Raw genomic sequence first — 17,268 nt, forward strand, 5'->3', positions numbered from 1 at the left:
TTCTAAGTGAGTATGATATTTGAACAAGGAAATTAACCCTTGAAACCCTATTTGAGGGGATTAAAATAGAATGATTTGGGAATTGAGGACCTGGAATATTTGAAGGAAAACAGATGCAAGTAAGCTAAAACAATGAAAAAAATTATGTTATAAACATACATTAGATTCTTAGATTATTGCTCTATTGCTTTTTCTTTCTTTTATTTTCCAAAAGGGAAAGGTATTTTCACAAATAAAATGAAGTTTCAGTTTCAGATATGATACTGATTCTCACAATTTTAAAACAAACCCAAAATGTTAAAATCCTTAATTTTATAAATTCTTAGCATCTCTGTGCATCTTCATCTTTCTTTTTATGGCTTTGCATTTGTCTGAGTTCAAGCAACAATTCAAGTAATCAAAAAAAAAGGAAAAATAAAAATAAATTTATTTATTTGGTGTGGAGGAAAATCATTAAATGGATTTAGAACTATGAAATTAGCTTCTAATATTGCCTCTGTCATGTAGTAAATAAATGGCCTTAAACAAGTTGTCTAATATTTTAAAGACTTGGATGATTTTCTTTTTCCAAATCATTTCAACTTTTAAAAATTGAGTTCCAAATCTTCTCACTCCTTTTGTTCTTTCTTTAATCCACTGATAAGTAAAAAATTATATTAATTGGAAAGAAAGAAAGAAAGAAAGAAAGAAAGAAAGAAAGAAAGAAAGAAAGAAAGAAAGAAAGAAAGAAAGAAAGAAAGAAAGAAAGAAAGAAAGAAAGAAAGAGAGAGAGAAAGAGAGGGAGGAAGGGGGGAAAGGGAGAGAGGGAGGAAGGGAAGAAGGGAGGGAGGGAAGAAGGAAGGAATGAAGGAAGGAATGAAAGAAGGAAGGAAGGGAGGGAGGGAGGAAGAAAATGTAATGTTACCTAAAGATACAATAGTAGTATGATTGAGTTGAAGAAGAGTATGCAGAGTAGTATAACCCTTTGGAAATAGTTCCAAATTATTCTCCAGAATGGTTCAATAAGATCACAACTCCACCAGTAATTCACTAATTCCCTATTTTCCCCATATTTCTTGAAGCATTTATTATTTCCTTTTTTACCATGTCAGCCTCTCTGATAGATATAAAATAGTATCACCGAGTTGTTTTAATTTTAATTTCTCAAGTCAATAGTGATTTAGAATATTAATTTGGTTGGTGATAGTTTGGATCTTCTGAAAACTGCCTTTTCTTAAATTTTGACCATTTATCATTTGGGGAATTTTGACTTAGTTCCCTACATTTTTGAGAAATTTGCCTGAAAAATTTACTACAAATCCCCTTCCCCTATGAATTTCCAGCTTTCTTTCTAATTTTTGTTGAATTAGTTTTGTATTTTAAAAAATCATGTAATCATATTATTCATTTCACTTCCTATGAATGTTTGATAATAAACCCTTCTCTTTTCTGTAGATATAAGTAAAGTTTGCCTTGTTTCTATTTTTACTTATGATATCTTCCTTTTAACGTTTTTCTTTCTCATATGTGTTTTACCTTTGATTTGATTTCTATCAGAATGACAAATGTGTAGGGCAGAAACTCTTAAAAGGTGTGCTTAAATGAGAAAACTAAGCACTTAAGGCTAATTATCTATTCCATATAGCTTATGTTTAGAAAAATGGCCCTTCTCACAGTTCAGTGCTTACTAAATATTTGGTGTATACAGACAATAGGCAAGGATTAGAGGGTAGGGAAAAACAAGCCCAACTTCACTTGGTTACAGATGGAAGAGGAGAAAAGTGTGGAGATTCTGGGCTCTAGAATCAAGGAGGTATCCTTGGCAAAATTCCTGGCAGTTTTATCCATCTCCTTCTCCCCCTAAAGACCAAGGACTTTTACTTATCCTGTCTCTGGCTGATCCTGAGGCCTCCCAGAAGCTAGCCTGGACTTCACAGACAAATATCAAAATTTGTTTAGAAGAATTGCACATATTTAATCTATATTGGATTGGAGTGAAGGAGGGAGAAAATTTTGAACATAAGGTTTTGCAAAAATGAATATTAAAAATTGTCTTTGCATGTATTTGGAAAAATAAACAGCTATATTAAAAATAAATAAATAAATAAAATTTTATGGCATCATAAAGGATAGAAAAAATAGAAAACTCAATATGCTAATTCCTAAAAACTGACTTTTTCTATTGTATCAAGATCAATTTCCAGATAGTGTAACTCATCTATAATTTCTTCCCTTGCTCTGAATCTTATTTTCTGAGCCTATCTAATCATTATACCAGTTTTATAGTTATTATTATTTGTTATATAATTTTCATAACTAATATCAAATCAATATTAATATTTATAAGGTTCAATGACCATATATACATGAGGATTTTATTAAAACTCCTTAAATGTTGCTATACTTCACATTTAAAATTGCCTTATATTTATACAGTTATACAGTTATATTGCTTGGACATGTATATATTTTTACCTGTACAAAGTAATAGGGTAAATACTATGACCTGGGGATTTTGTGCCACAACACCATTTATAATCATGTTCATTTTTAAACATTTTGGGAGGTTATTATTTAGGAATATTTGTGTATTTATATCCCAAGTATAATTTGATGTCACAAGTTGTTTTTGTTTTTGTTTTTGTTTTTTATTTTCTTTTAAATTATACTATTTATTTCTATGGGACTATTAGCTAGATTCATGATATCAAACTAAATTTTTTTTAAAAAAAATACTCTTCCTAATTATGACAAGCCCCTCTTGAAAATTACTTGAGACCATTATTATTTTTGTTATGCCTTTTATTATTAGGTAAACCATCTAGACTTTGTATTCAGCATAGAATTCCCAACACTTCAAATTCATTATCTATAAGTAACTAATCAATTTGTCCTTTTATTTTGTTTATTCTGGGTTTAGGAATGAAGTTATTTATTAAAATTGGGTTTCTTTGTCTTACAATAAATAATTGTGTAACTTGGAAATAAAGATATTAACAAAAAAAAGGAGTATAAATCTCTTGCCTGTAACTTGTAACATGTCTGCAATTCTCTCATGGCCCTTCCTAAATTTCCAATTTTTTTTCATGTAATCATACATGTATTCTATGATACAATAAAATCAGTCTCCATGCCGTCCATCAGATGCTTTGTAATATTTACATATATATATATATGGCATTAACATATCAGAAAATTATCAAGAAAGCCCTTGTCCACAATAGGCTTGCAACAACCCAATGTACTCTAAACACTGAAAGGGCTGTTAATGTGTTCACTATTAAACCAGTTAAAATCCATTTTTCAGCTCATTACTCTCAGAATTGAAGCCATAGTTATTAAAAGTATATGTTTTTACTAATACATTGTTGGTGGAGTTGTGAACTTATCCAACCACTCTGGAGAGCAATTTGGAACTATTCCCAAAGGGCTATCAAACTGTGCATAGTCTTTGATCTAGCAGTGTATTGGGCCTGTATCCCAAATATATCATAAAAAAAAAAAAAAAAAAAAAAAAAAAAAAAAGGAAAAGGACCCACATGTAGAAAAATGTTTGTAGCGGTCCTTTTTGTACTGGCAAAGCTGGAAACTGAGTGGATGCCCATCAGTTGGAGAATCACTGAATAAGTTGAATAACTTATGATACATGAGTGTTATGAAATATTATAGATCATAGATTTTTATAAGGAAGGTAATGATTCAATAAAAAGGATATAGTTAAAGGTTTGTTTTGAATTTTAACCCTATTGCTTAATTTTTACTGAAGTGTGAACTTCAGTAAATAGTTTTAGTTCATCTGTTGTTCTCAAAAAATACCAATGATATCAGGAGAGTGATGTATTGATTTACTCATGACTTGGATTTAGTGAAGCAGAACTATTTATCCTCAATTTTACTCCCTCTTTCAGCAATACAAGGCAAGATAACTGGTGAGGGCTAGGGATATAGTGGTTGGTCCTGTTTATTTCCCCCAAAATTAAAGTCTTTCCCAGTTATCAGTTTGTTTGAGAAAATGCCCATTCAATAATTAAGGGCAAGATAAGAACTGAGATAAAAGACAATCTAATTTATCATCACAAAATATTAACCTGAGAGGTAAAAACCCTCAAAGCTTCTGTACAGAAAGGAATACAAGTGCTATTCATACTCATTATGAGCCATCAAAACCTAATGAGTCATAGAAGTTTGGGGTGGAGACTAAAATTCACTATTCAACAAAATGCAAAGAGATTTGGGTTTAAAGGCCTATTTAAGTAACTCCATTTAAAACCCAATGTGCTTTTTTTTAATTTTTAATTTTTAAAGTTTTTTTTATTAATTTTTATAATTATAACATTTTCTTAGACAGTACATATGCATAGGTAATTTTTTTTTAACAACATTATCCCTTGTACTTCTGTTCATAAATTTTTCCTCTCATTCCCTCCACACCCTCCCCTAGATGGCAGGCATTCCCATACATGTTAAATATCTTATAGTATATCCTAGGTAAAATATATATGTGCAGAACCGAATTGTTGTTGTTGCAAAGGAAGGATTGTATTCAGAAGGTAAAAATAATCTTGGAAGAAAAACAAAACAAAACAAAACAAAACAAAACAAAACAAAACAATGCTCACAGTTTACATTCATTTCCCAGTGTTCCTTTTCTGGATGTAGCTGATTCTGTCCATCATTGATCAGTTGGAATTGGATTAGCTCTTCTCTATGTTGAAGATATCCACTTCCATCAGAATACATCCTCATACAGTAACATTGTTAAATTGTATAATGATCCCCTAGTTCTTCTCATTTCACTCAGCATCAGTTGACGTAAGTCTCTCCAAGCCTCTCTGTATTCCTCCTGTTGGTCATTTCTTACAGAACAATAATATTCCATAACATTCATATACCATAATTTACCCAACCATTCTCCAATTGATGGACATCCATTCATTTTCCAGTTTCTAGCCACTATGAAAAGGGCTGCCACAAATATTTTGGCACATACAGGTCCCTTTCCTTTCTTTTGTATCTCCTTGGGATATAAGCCCAGTTGTAGCACTGCTGGGTCAAAGGGTATGCACATTTTGATAACTTTTTGGGCATAATTCCAGATTGCTCTCCAGAATGGTTGGATTCTTTCACAACTCCACCAACAATGCATCAGTGTCCCAGTTTTCCCACATCCCCTCAAAAACATTCTTCATTATTTGTTACTGTCATCTTAGCCAATCTGACAGGTGTGTAATGATATCTCAGAATTGTCTTAATTTGCATTTCTCTGATCAATAGTGATTTGGAAGACTCTTTTATATGAGTGGAAATACTTTTAATTTCATCATCTGAAAATTGTCTGCTCATATCCTTTGACCATTTATCAATTGGAGAATGGCTTTATTTCTCATAAATTAAAGTCAATTCTCTGTATATTTTGGAGATGAGGCCTTTACCAGAACCTTTAACTGTAAAAATATTTTCCCAATTTGTTACTTCCCTTCTAATCTTGTTTGCATTAGTTTTGTTTCTGCAGAAACTTTTTAATTTGGTGTAATCAAAATTTTCTATTTTGCGATCCATAATGGTCTCTAGTTCTCCCTTGGACACAAACTCCTTCCTTCTCCACAAGTCCGAGAGGTAAACCATCCCATGTTCCTCCAATTTATTTATGATTCTGTTCTTTATGCCTAAATCTTGGGCCCATTTTGATCTTATCTTAGTATGTGGTGTTGAATGTGGGTGCATGCCTAGTTTCTGCCATACTAATTTCCAGTTTTCCCAGCAGTTTTTGTCAAATAATGAATACTTATCCCAAAAGTTGGGATCTTTAGGTTTGTCAAACACTAGATTGCTATTTTTATTCACTATCGTGCCCTGTGAAGCTAACCTATTCCACTGATCAACTAGTCTATTTCTTAGCCAATAGCAAATGGTGTTGGTGACTGCTGCTTTATAATATAGTTCTAGATCAGGTACAGCTAGACCACCTTCATTTTTTTTTCATTATTACCCTTCAAATTCTCGACCTTTTGTTGTTCCATATGAATTCTGTTGTTATTTTTTCTAAGTTATTAAAATAGTTTCTTGGAAGTCTGATTGGTATAGCTCTAAATAAATAGATTAGTTTAGGGAGTATTGTCATCTTAATTATATCCTCTCGGCCCATCAAAGAGCACTGAATGTCTTTCCAGTTATTTAAATCTGGTTTTATTTTTGTGGCAAGTGTTTCATAATTTTGCTCATATAATTTCTGACTTTCTTTTGGTAGATATATTCCCAAATATTTTATACTCTCAACATTTGTTTGGAATGGAATTTCTCTTTGTATCTCTTGCTGTTGGAATGTGTTGGTAATGTATAAAAATGCTGAGGATTTATGTGGATTTATTTTGTATCCTGGAAATCTGCTATAATTCTGAATTATTTCTATTAGTTTTTTTAGCAGAGTCTTTGGGGATCTCTAAGTATACCATAATGTCATCTTCAAAGAGTGATAGTTTGATTTCCTCATTTCCTACTCTAATTCCTTGAATCTCTTTCTCGGCTCTTATTGCTGAGGCTAGAGTTTCTAGTACTATATTGAATAATAATGGTGATAGTGGGCAAACTTGTTTCACTCCTGATCTTACAGGGAAAGGTTCTAGTTTATCGCCATTACATATGATGTTTACTGATGGTTTTAAATATATGGTTGTTATTATGTTAAGGAATAGTCCATTTTTTCCTATACTCTCAAGCATTTTTAGTAGGAATGGATGTTGGATTTTATCAAATGCTTTTTCTGCATCTATTGAGATGATCATATGGTTCTTATTAATTTGATTATTAATATGGTCAATTATACTAATAGATTTTCTAATATTAAACCAGCCCTGCATTCCTGGTATAAATGCTACTTGATCATGGTGTATTATCCTGGGGATGATTTTCTGAAGTTTTTTTGCTAATATCTTATTTAAGATTTTAGCATCAATATCCATTAAGGAAATTGGTCTATAGTTTTCTTTCTCAGTTTTCAATCTACCCGGTTTAGGTATCAGTACCATGTCTGTGTCATAAAAGGAATTTGGTAGTACTCCTTCAATCCCTATTTTTTCAAATAGTTTACATAGCATTGGAGTTAGTTGTTCTTTAAATGTTTAGTAGAATTCACCTGTAAATCAGTCTGGTCCTGGGGACTTTTTCTTAGGAAGTTGGTTAATAGCTTGGTCTATTTCTTTTTCTGAGATGGGACTATTTAGACTACTTATTTCTTTCTCTCTTAATCTGGGCAAGCTATATTTTTGAAGGTATTCTTCCATTTCATATAAGTTATCAAATTTATTGGCATAAAGTTGAGCAAAGTAACTCCTAACTAGTGTTCTAATTTCCTCTTCATTAGTGGTGAGTTGCTCCTTTTCATTTTCAAGACTAACAATTTGCTTTTTCTCTTTCCTTTTTTTAATTAGGTTTACTAAGGGTTTGTCTATTTTGTTGGTTTTTTCATCAACCAACTCTTAGTTTTATTAATTAATTCAATAGTTTTTTTTTTTTTTTTTTACTTTCAATTTTATTAATCTATTAATCTCACCTTTTATTTTTAGAATTTCAAGTTTTGTGTTTGTCTGGAATGTTTTAATTTGTTCCTTTTCTAGCAACTTTAGTTGTAAGCCCAATTTGTTGGCCCTCTCTTTCTCTATTTTATGCAAGTAGGCCTGTAGAGATATAAAACTTCCCCTTATTACTGCTTTGGCTGTATCCCACACATTTTGGAATGATGTCTCATTATTGTCATTTTCTTGGGGGAAGTTATTAATTATGTCTATGATTTGCTGTTTTACCCAATCATCCTTTAGTATAAAATTATTTAGTTTCCAATTATTTTTTGGTCTATTTTCCCCTGACTTTTTATTAAATGTAATTTTAATTGCATTGTGGTCTGAAAAGGATGCATTTAATATTTCTGCCTTACTGCATTTGGTTTTGAGGTTTTTATGTCCTAGTATATGATCAATTTTTGTATAGGTTCCATGAACTGCTTAGAAGAAAGTATACTCCTTTCTGTCTCCATTTAGCTTTGGCCAAAGATCTATCATATCAAACTTTTCTAGTATTCTATTTACCTCTTTGACTTTCTTTCTTATTTATTTTGTGGTTTGATTTATCTAATTCTGAGAGTGCAAGGTTGAGATCTCCCATTATTATAGTTTTGCTGTCTATTTCTTTTTGCAGCTCTCTTAATTTCTCTTTTAAGAATTTAGATTCTGCACCACTTAGTGCGTCTATTTTTAATATTGATACTGCTTCATTATTGATGCTACCCTTTACCAGGATATAATGCCCTTCCTTATCTCTTTTAATTAGATCAATTTTTGTTTTTGCTTGATCTGAGATGAGGATGGCTACCCCTGCTTTTTTGGCTTTGCCTAAAGCATAGTAGATTCTGCTCCACCCTTTTACTTTTAGTTTGAATGTATCACCCTGTTTCAGGTGTGTTTCCTGTAAACAACATATAGTAGGATTCTGACTTTTAATCCAATCTGCTAACTGCTTCCTCTTTATGAGGGAGTTTACCCTATTCACATTTATGGTTAGAATGACTAATTCTATATTGCTTGCCATCCTGTTAACCCCTGCTTATACTTTTTTCCTTTCCTTCCCTCTTACCCCCCTATCCAGTATTAAACTTGTGAACACCCACGACTTGCTTTTCACAGCCCTCCCTTTTTAGTATCCCTCCTCTACCTTAAAGTTCCTCCCCTTATTTTACCCCTTTTCCTCACAATTTCTGTATTCCCTTCCCCTTAGCTTACTTCTTCCCTTTCACTTTTCAATGAAGTAGAAGAAGTTTCACCATAAATTGAATATGCCTATTGATACACACTATATTCATCTCCCTCCTTTCTTTCTCTCAGATATAATAGGTTATCTTTGCCTCTTCATGAGATGTAGTACCACCACTTTACACTTTTTTATGATATAATTTCCTTTCCACCTCTAGTTTCTAGGACAAATTATACATATGTTCTTTACACATTTTTATGGCAGAAGTATAGTTCTCAAGATTTCTTTTTACCTTTTTAGAAATCTCTTGAGTTCTGTATTTGAAGATCAAACATTTTATGTAGGTCTGTTTTTTTCTTCAAGAATAAATGGAATTCATTTATTTCGTTAAATGTCCATCTTCTTCCCTGGAAAAGGATGCTCATTTTTGCTGATTAAGTTATTCTTGGCTGCATACCAAGTTCCTTAGCCTTTTGGAATATCATATTCCAGGCCTTTCCTTCTTTTAATGTGGATGCCGCTAGATCCTGGGTTATCCTTATTGTGGCTCCTCCATATCTGAATTGATTTTTTCTGGCAGCTTCCAGTATTTTTTCCATTGTCTGATGGTTCTTGAACTTGGCCACTATATTTCTTGGTGTTTTGATTTTAGGGTCCCTTTCAGTAGGTGATAGATGAATTTTTTCAATGTCTATTTTACCCTCTGTTTCTAAAATGTCTGGGCAGTTCTCTTTGATATTTTCCTCGAAAATAGTATCCAAGTTCTTTTTTTTCCTTACAATTTTCAGGGAGTCCGATTATTCTCAAATTATCTCTCCTGGATCTGTTTTCCAGGTCTGTTGTCTTTCTAATAAGGTACTTGACATTCTTTTCAATTGTTTCATTTCTCTGGTTTTGCTTGACTACTTCTTGGTTTCTCTTTGATTCATTCATTTCTAATTGTTGAAGTCTAATTTTCAATGATGTATTTTCTTCACTCACTTTTTTTATATCTTTTGGTAATTATCCAATTGTGTTTTTTAAGTGAGTTTTTTTCTTCTATGGAATTTTTTTCCATTTTATCCATTTTATTTTTTAGAGAGCTGTTTTCTTTTTCCTGCTCACTAATCCTGTTTTACTTGGAGTTGTTTACCTTTTCCAATTCACTAATCCTGTTTTCCTTGGAGTTGTTTACCTTTTCTAATTCACTAATTTTATTTCTCAATGATTTGTTTTCTTTATCCACTTTGTCTTTAAATGTGTGGAATGTCTTTTCCAGGCTCTCTTGCCAAGCTTTCCTTTCCTTTTCCCATTTCTCTTCTAGCTCTCTTATGAGAGCCTTTTTTGATTTCCTCTATGAGATTCTTTTATATTGAGGAGCAGATCATATCCCACTTAGGGGATTCCTCTGGGGACAGTCTGTTTTTAGTCTCCTCAGTATTTGAAGTCTGCTCTCTCTCCATACAGAAGCTGTCAAGCTTTTGAATTTTTTGTTCATTTTGTCAGAGAGGGAATAGAAGAAATCAAATTGACAAGAGAAACAATAGGTCTGTTTTGAGGGGATGGGGCTGGATGGTGTTAATGGGCTTCCTCTACAGACTGGGGGTGAGGGCAGCAGTGAGCCACTAACAGAACAGCGATGGTTGCTCTTTGTCTGGCCTCTGAGGCTCTAAGAATGCGCTGAGTCACTCCAGGTGGCGGTTGGGGATGGCATGGTCCCGAGAGATGCTAGCTTTCTGGGGTTTTATTCTTCAGCTCCGGTGTTTACACCCTCTCCACTGCTCCTGGCTTGCTGCCAAGACAGAATATCAACAGTGGGGTAAAAGCCTTTTAGCAGAAACAGCAGAGATTGTACCCCTTCCCCCTCTGGTCTGAGCTGTGTGAGCTGCCTGTCTCACTCTGGCTTGCCTGCCCTCTATCTGAGCCCAGTCTGTTTGACCCTGCCTAGAGCAAACACAGACCTTCTCTGGTGAATTTCAAGGATGTCTTCTGTTGGTGAATATTTGTGGGTTTCCTTTCTGGTCAAGCATTAACTCCGAGGCTTGTCATGAAGTAATTCCTGAGAGAAAACATGGAGCTCAAGCAGCTGTCTGCCTCCATGCCGCCATCTTGGCCGGAAGTCCCCAATGTGCTTTTTTTTAATCGTTTTTTTTTTTTTTTCAGAGCTGTATTCAAGAAATCATAATTTTAAACTTCACAGCACAAACATTACATTTTTTAAAAAAGTAACTAATATTTTTGTAAAATCTACTCCAAAAAAGAAAAATAATGGAATAAAAGTATATTCTTATTGATAGTACACTCACATATAACTAGAAAATATTCCCAAGGAAGGGAGGACCTACTTGCGGCAAAGGAAGAAGAAGAAAGGAAGGAGATAAAAGGAAAGAGAAGAAGGAGGAAAGGATAAGCTTTCCTCAGCTTCTATTTGTGTTGGGTCACAAAAAGGCAACTAGTACTGTTCTTAGGATTCTAGATATACTTTTCAAAGACTGTACTTCTCCAACATTAGGTCCTGAATGCTTAATGCAATAGTCTTTATTGATAATCATTCAATAGTCACAATTCATTTTTATCAAAAATATTTCCTCAGATAACATGGTTAAAGTCTGTTAGCTGAAAACTTTCTCCTAAAAATCTAGTTCACATCTTTCCACGAAAATACACACTACATTAATGGAAGCAGTTAGCTTAAACTCATTGGATGAGTGTAAAGAGGTATAAAGTATATATCATAAAAGTTTAATTGACAACCCTCCTCTGGGTGTGCTCTCTTTGCAGAGACTTCATACAAAACAAATTGTTGCTGTTCTCTGGACCAAGGAAAAAATATTACAAGCAGCCAGGAAAAAACAATTCAAATACCGAGGTGCCAAAATAAGAGTCACTCAAGATCTGGCTGCTCTACATTAAAGGACGGAAGGGCCTGGAATCTGATATTCCAAAAGGCAAAATAACTTTTGCCATTATTGCTGGAAGATCATTGTTCTGGTCTAATTTTAGTTTCTGTTTTTGTATGCTATGAAGACAAACCCCAGTCTTCCCTGTTCCCACAGGAAGTTTCTATGGTTGAGTTCTTTCTTCTTTCCTTGTACATTTTAAAATAATAGGTATTAGTATAAGCATTAATCATGGAATGGGGAGGGTGGTGCTTCTGGCTTCACTTCAGCTCTTCCCTCTGATCTTGAACCCCAAACTAAGAGCTTTACTCTCAAACAAATGCTCCCATTCTTGTCCTACTGCCTTTCCACTACTAGTGTACTGGATCTTTTACATCCAGGTGATGGCTCTGCAGCACAGTATATTCTGACATTTCTAAACAGCTGAGATTTCCTCAGTCTTCCCAGACTCAAATCCGCATTCCTCAAGCAGTCTGGAAGATAAAACTTTTTGTCTTCCTGTTGAGGCTCCCAACCAAGGGGGTCCCACTTGACATTTCTATGAAGCTAATCTATTTTGCACTTCACATTGGTTTATCCCGGTCTGGGGTCTTTCTTCACATCTTTTTGGGTTGTACCTGGAAGACTCCTCTTCTGCTCCACGTCTTCCTGATTTTTAGAATATGTTCACTTTGAGGTACAAATTTATTTTATGTAATGGGCCAGACTTTTTACTTGAAATAAGGATTCTTACAAGGGGCTAACTCAGTGGAATTGATAAGACAATGTTTATCTAGTTTAGCATGATAGTTCTCCAGTTCAGTATGATTGAATTAATCTTACAACAAATAATGGTTACTCAGTAAGATAATAATTGACTTATACTCAGTATGATGCATGAATTTAATTGTAATAATATATTTAAGAGGCCAGAGTCAGACCTAGAGGGGGATCAAACAGGACTGGAACAGACTCAGGGAAGACAGAGGACTGGAGGCTGGAGCACAAGCTCCTGGACTCAGGGACATTTCAAGACAGAGATCTTTGTAGTGGTCCTCCAGCCTCCCCCACAGAAACCAAGATATGTTCCTGAGGACCTCTAGAAAGCTAGCCTAGGCCCCAGCCAAGGAGACAATAAAGACTTTTGGATTTTATCATCTGGCTATTCTCATGGTGATTACTCAGCTGAAACAAAGGCTGGTCCCAAAACCTACAGAAAACTAACCAGAACACTACAATTTTATTTGTGGGAGAAATCTGAAGAGCTTGAAATTTACCAACCTACTTTGCCATGTTTCAAAATACTCCTGAATGTATGTTTAACATGATTTTAGAAGTATAACTTATATTACTTTGCTTGCTATCTTGGGGTGGGAGAAGAAAAAGGAGGGAGGAGAAATACATTGGAGCTCAAAATCTTACAAAGATAAATGTTGAAAATTATCTTTACATACCACTGGGAAAATATTATTAATTAAAAATAAATAAAATATTCAAAACATAAAAGGGAGTTAAGTTTGCAAGAAACTAAGAAATAGCAATCTATAAGAAAAATTATTGCACCAGAGGATATTTTTCTAAAAGCTGATGGCTGTTAGGTTACAGAACACCCTGGAGGGAGGTGTCAGGCCTCTAACTACAGAGATGGGGAGAGAACAAAGAAAGCCTTGATATAAGAAAAGTCTGAGGAAGGAGATCCATTTAATTAGGCAGGAAAGGGGGATTAAACTGGAAGATCAAGATGAATAGCATTCTGAGTAGAGCATACAGTTCAACTTTAGAACAGGCTGCAATGCCATCCAATTAAAAGAAAGAGGATGAGAATCATGATGAAAAGCTAGCTTGGAAAGTTTCTGCTTTGCACTAGTCAAATCTTCCACCTCCAGTCTTTTATTATAGACTTAATATTTGCCATAAATCCTAAATTGGTCAAAATTCAGTTTAATCAGCTTAATTGGCAATTGTTGCCAGAGGTGCTTTAATCAACAAAACCAAAGTCATATTATTGATGTGGAAAACTCTGCAACAATGTTAGCATCCCCAGATTGATGTCACCAATATGCAAAAGAATTGGCAAATCCAGTTTGTCTCCAAGGGGCACTAGTAATATCAGGCTGAGTTCCAAAATAAGTTAGTAAAGAACCAAAAGCACGAAGTTAAATTTTATGGGGAAGAGTTAGAGAATCAGGTGCTTTGTGTCATTAATAAACTATTTTTTTGGCTTAGAGGTGGAGCTGAAGATTGGTCTGCTTTTGACTTTTGCTACAGGTGCAATATCAATAATTCTCTGGGGTCAACTTACAAAGGGGTGAGAGTATCCCAGGTCTCTTTCTCAGTTGGGGTCTAATAGTGGGCTTATGAGTGTTTCTCTAAAGAGGCATTGTAGAGGACCACAATAGTGGGGGAACTCTGGGTGAGCCTTCAGCCCTGAGGGAACCTGCTGACAATGTCTGGTTTGGCTCCCCATTTTCCCTAAGAGCTATCAACTTTCCTGAGAAGTCAGGAGGCAGTGACTACCTGTGTTGTGAGTGAATCAGAGTGATACCAAGTGGCAAAGAGTCATCTACATATAATATCAAGCTGTTTATGTGGTCTGGCTTGTACAGTATATAATTAGCACATGCACAGTGTTGCTTTGGTTATATAAAGGAATTAGGGTATAAAAGGCTGAGAGAATTTGGAATAAACAGACTCCATTTCTGACCATTCATGGGGATCCCTGATTGATCCCTGATTGATTGATCTCTACCAAGACCAAGGACTTAGGCTGGTCCTGAGATCCTCCTTAGAGTTAGTTCAGGTGGTATATTTTGGCACCCCAGGTGGGGGCTCTAGAAAACACACTACAGGGCATAATTGATGATTTCTTTTGCAACTGCATGGGTTCAGAACCTGACAGGTCTCTGGGTCCCAGAAATATTCATTTTTTAGTCTCAAATCTGATGGTAGCAAACTAGTTAATATTTTGAATTCTATGGAATTTGTCGATGACAGGAGTTCAAGTAGAACAAACCACTGGAAAGTTTTCTGGACAGGTTGCATTGCATACCATACAACACAAATTATCACAGCATAGAAGGGTCTCATTACAACTTCAATATGTAAAATGTGCTGTCATTGCATGAATATCCAACTCAGAGTCTGAGACTTTTTCTTTGTTGATGAAGGCTTTAGGACCAGTCATTTTTTTTTCTGTCATTAGGGATTGATTAATCACTAAATTACTATGCTCATTTACTATTGGGTATTATGCACCTAATCTATTCCACTGATCAACTACTCTAATTCTTAGCCAGCATTAGATTTTTTTTTAAAGTATTATTGCTTTTGTACAAACAAAACTAATGCAAACAAGATTAGAAGGGAAGTAACAAATTGGGAAAACATTTTTATAGTTAAAGGTTCTGATAAAGACCTCATCTCCAAAATATACAGAGAATTGACTTTATAAGAAATCAAGCCATTCTCCAATTGATAAATGGTCAAAGGATATGAACAGACAATTTTCAGATGATGAAAAGAAAACTATTTCCACTCATATGAAAGAGTGTTCCAAATCACTATTGAACAGAAAAATGCAAATTAAGACAACTCTGGGATACCACTACACACCTGTCAGATTGGCTAAGATGACACGAACAAATAATGGTGAATGTTGGAAGGGATGTGAAAAAACAGGGACACTGATGCATTGTTGGTGGAGTTGTGAAAGAATCCAATCATTCTGGAGAGCAATTTGGAATTATGCCCCAAAAGTTATCAAACTGAGCATACCCTTTGATCCAGCAGTGCTAGTACTGGGCTTATATCCCAAGGAGATACAAAAGAAGGGAAAAGGAGCTGTATGTGCCAAAATGTTTGTGGCAGCCCTTTTTGTGATGGCTAGAAACTGGAAAATGAATAGATGCCCATCAATTGGAGAATGGTTGGGTAAATCATGGTATATAAATGTTATGGAATATTATTGTTCTGTAAGAAATGATCAGCAGGATGAATACAGAGAGGTTTGGAGAGACATATCAACTGATGCTGAGTGAAATGAGCAGAACTAGGAGATCATTATACACTTCAACAATGATACTGTATGAGGATGTATTCTGATAGAAATGGATATCTTCAACATAGAGAATAGGTAATCCAATTCCAATTGATCAATGATGGACAGAATCAGCTACACCCAGAAAAGGAACACTGGGAAATGAGTGTAAGCTGTTAGCATTTTTTGTTTTTCTCCCCAGATTATTTTTACCTTTTGAATCCAATTCTTCCTTTGTAATAACAACAACAAAATTGGTTCTGCACATATATATTGTACCTAGGATATATTATAACATATTTAATATGTATGGAAATGCCTGCCATCTAGGGGAGGGGGAGGAGGGAAGGAGGGGGAAAATTCAGAACAGAAAGGAGTACAAGGGATAATGTTGTAAAACATTATCTATGCATATGTACTGTCAAAAAAAGTTATAATTATAAAATTAATAAAAAATTAAAATTAAAAATAAAAAAATAAAAAAGGAAAATAAAATAAAATAAAGTATTATTGCTTTGTAAAACACCTTGAGGTCTGGTATTATTAGGTGAACATTCTTTATATTTTTTTCATTGATTAATTTTGACATTCTTCACCTTGTGTCCTTTGAGATTAAATTTGATATATTTCTCCTAGCTTTATAAAATAACATCTTTATAGTTTAATTGGCATGGATGAATAAGCATATTATAAGTAGAATTGTCATATTTATTAAATTAGCTCAACACTCCCATGAGCAATTAATATCTTTCCAGTTGTTTTAAATCTGGACGGAAAAGTGTTTTGCAATTATGTTGATATAGTCCCTGGGTCTGTCTTGGAAAGTAGACACTGTCTGCGATTATTTTAAGTGGTCCAGAATATGTTGAATAAAAGCCTCACTAAGATTTAAAACCTAATGAAGGGTATTTCTCACAAATATATGTCTCAGGCAATCTTTATGTCTTATATGCAATTGACCTTGTTTTGGTCAATCAGGTATTATCTCCATGTTCCTTTGATTGAATACATACACTTGGGGATTTGTGACACCTTTCATTATTATTTCAGAGAATTTTACATGTTTACTTTTCCCTTCCCAACTTAATCTTTACTCCAATTAGAAATCACATTTCATAATTGTGTATCCTGCTTAATTGTTTTTAAAACATTAATTAGTTTTATGTGACAGCTTGTTGACAAGAGGTGCTACTTCTGACAATAATTGCCGACTTAAGAAGGCACAAAATCAAGTATATATAATATACTGACTCACATTATGAGAGTCAATGGGGACAAAGTTCTAGAAAGAGATCAGAAACTTTCTGAGTTGGATGGCTCTGCTTGCCAAATTGAAGAGGAAGTACTGGTGAAAGAATTGCAAAATGCAGCAATAATGATTACTGTTGTGATTGTCATCATCATCTTTGTGTGGTGTAGTTCTTCATAAATACTTGTGAAGCACAGACATTTGTTTTGAGAAACACCATCAGGTCTTTTGTTTTAAGCCTGCTGTATTATTAAATTTGCATACTGTTATACATAAAACAAAAGTATTTTATTGTTTAATGTAAACTTTGATTTATACAAAATGGATATATTTATAAATTATAACATAAATATACGATAAAACATTATAAACATAACATTATACACACACATATATATATATGC

The 17,268-nt window shown here is 34.0% G+C and overlaps 1 pseudogene; it reads left to right on the forward strand.

The window, feature by feature from the left end:
• The window catches only part of LOC141552667 (vesicle-associated membrane protein 3 pseudogene), a 156,679-nt pseudogene extending 139,635 nt beyond the window's left edge, over positions 1-17,044 (forward strand).
• Positions 17,045-17,268: the final 224 nt, after the last annotated feature.

The sequence above is a fragment of the Sminthopsis crassicaudata genome, chromosome 2 (assembly GCF_048593235.1).
Source record: "Sminthopsis crassicaudata isolate SCR6 chromosome 2, ASM4859323v1, whole genome shotgun sequence".
Classification (NCBI taxonomy): domain Eukaryota; kingdom Metazoa; phylum Chordata; class Mammalia; order Dasyuromorphia; family Dasyuridae; genus Sminthopsis; species Sminthopsis crassicaudata.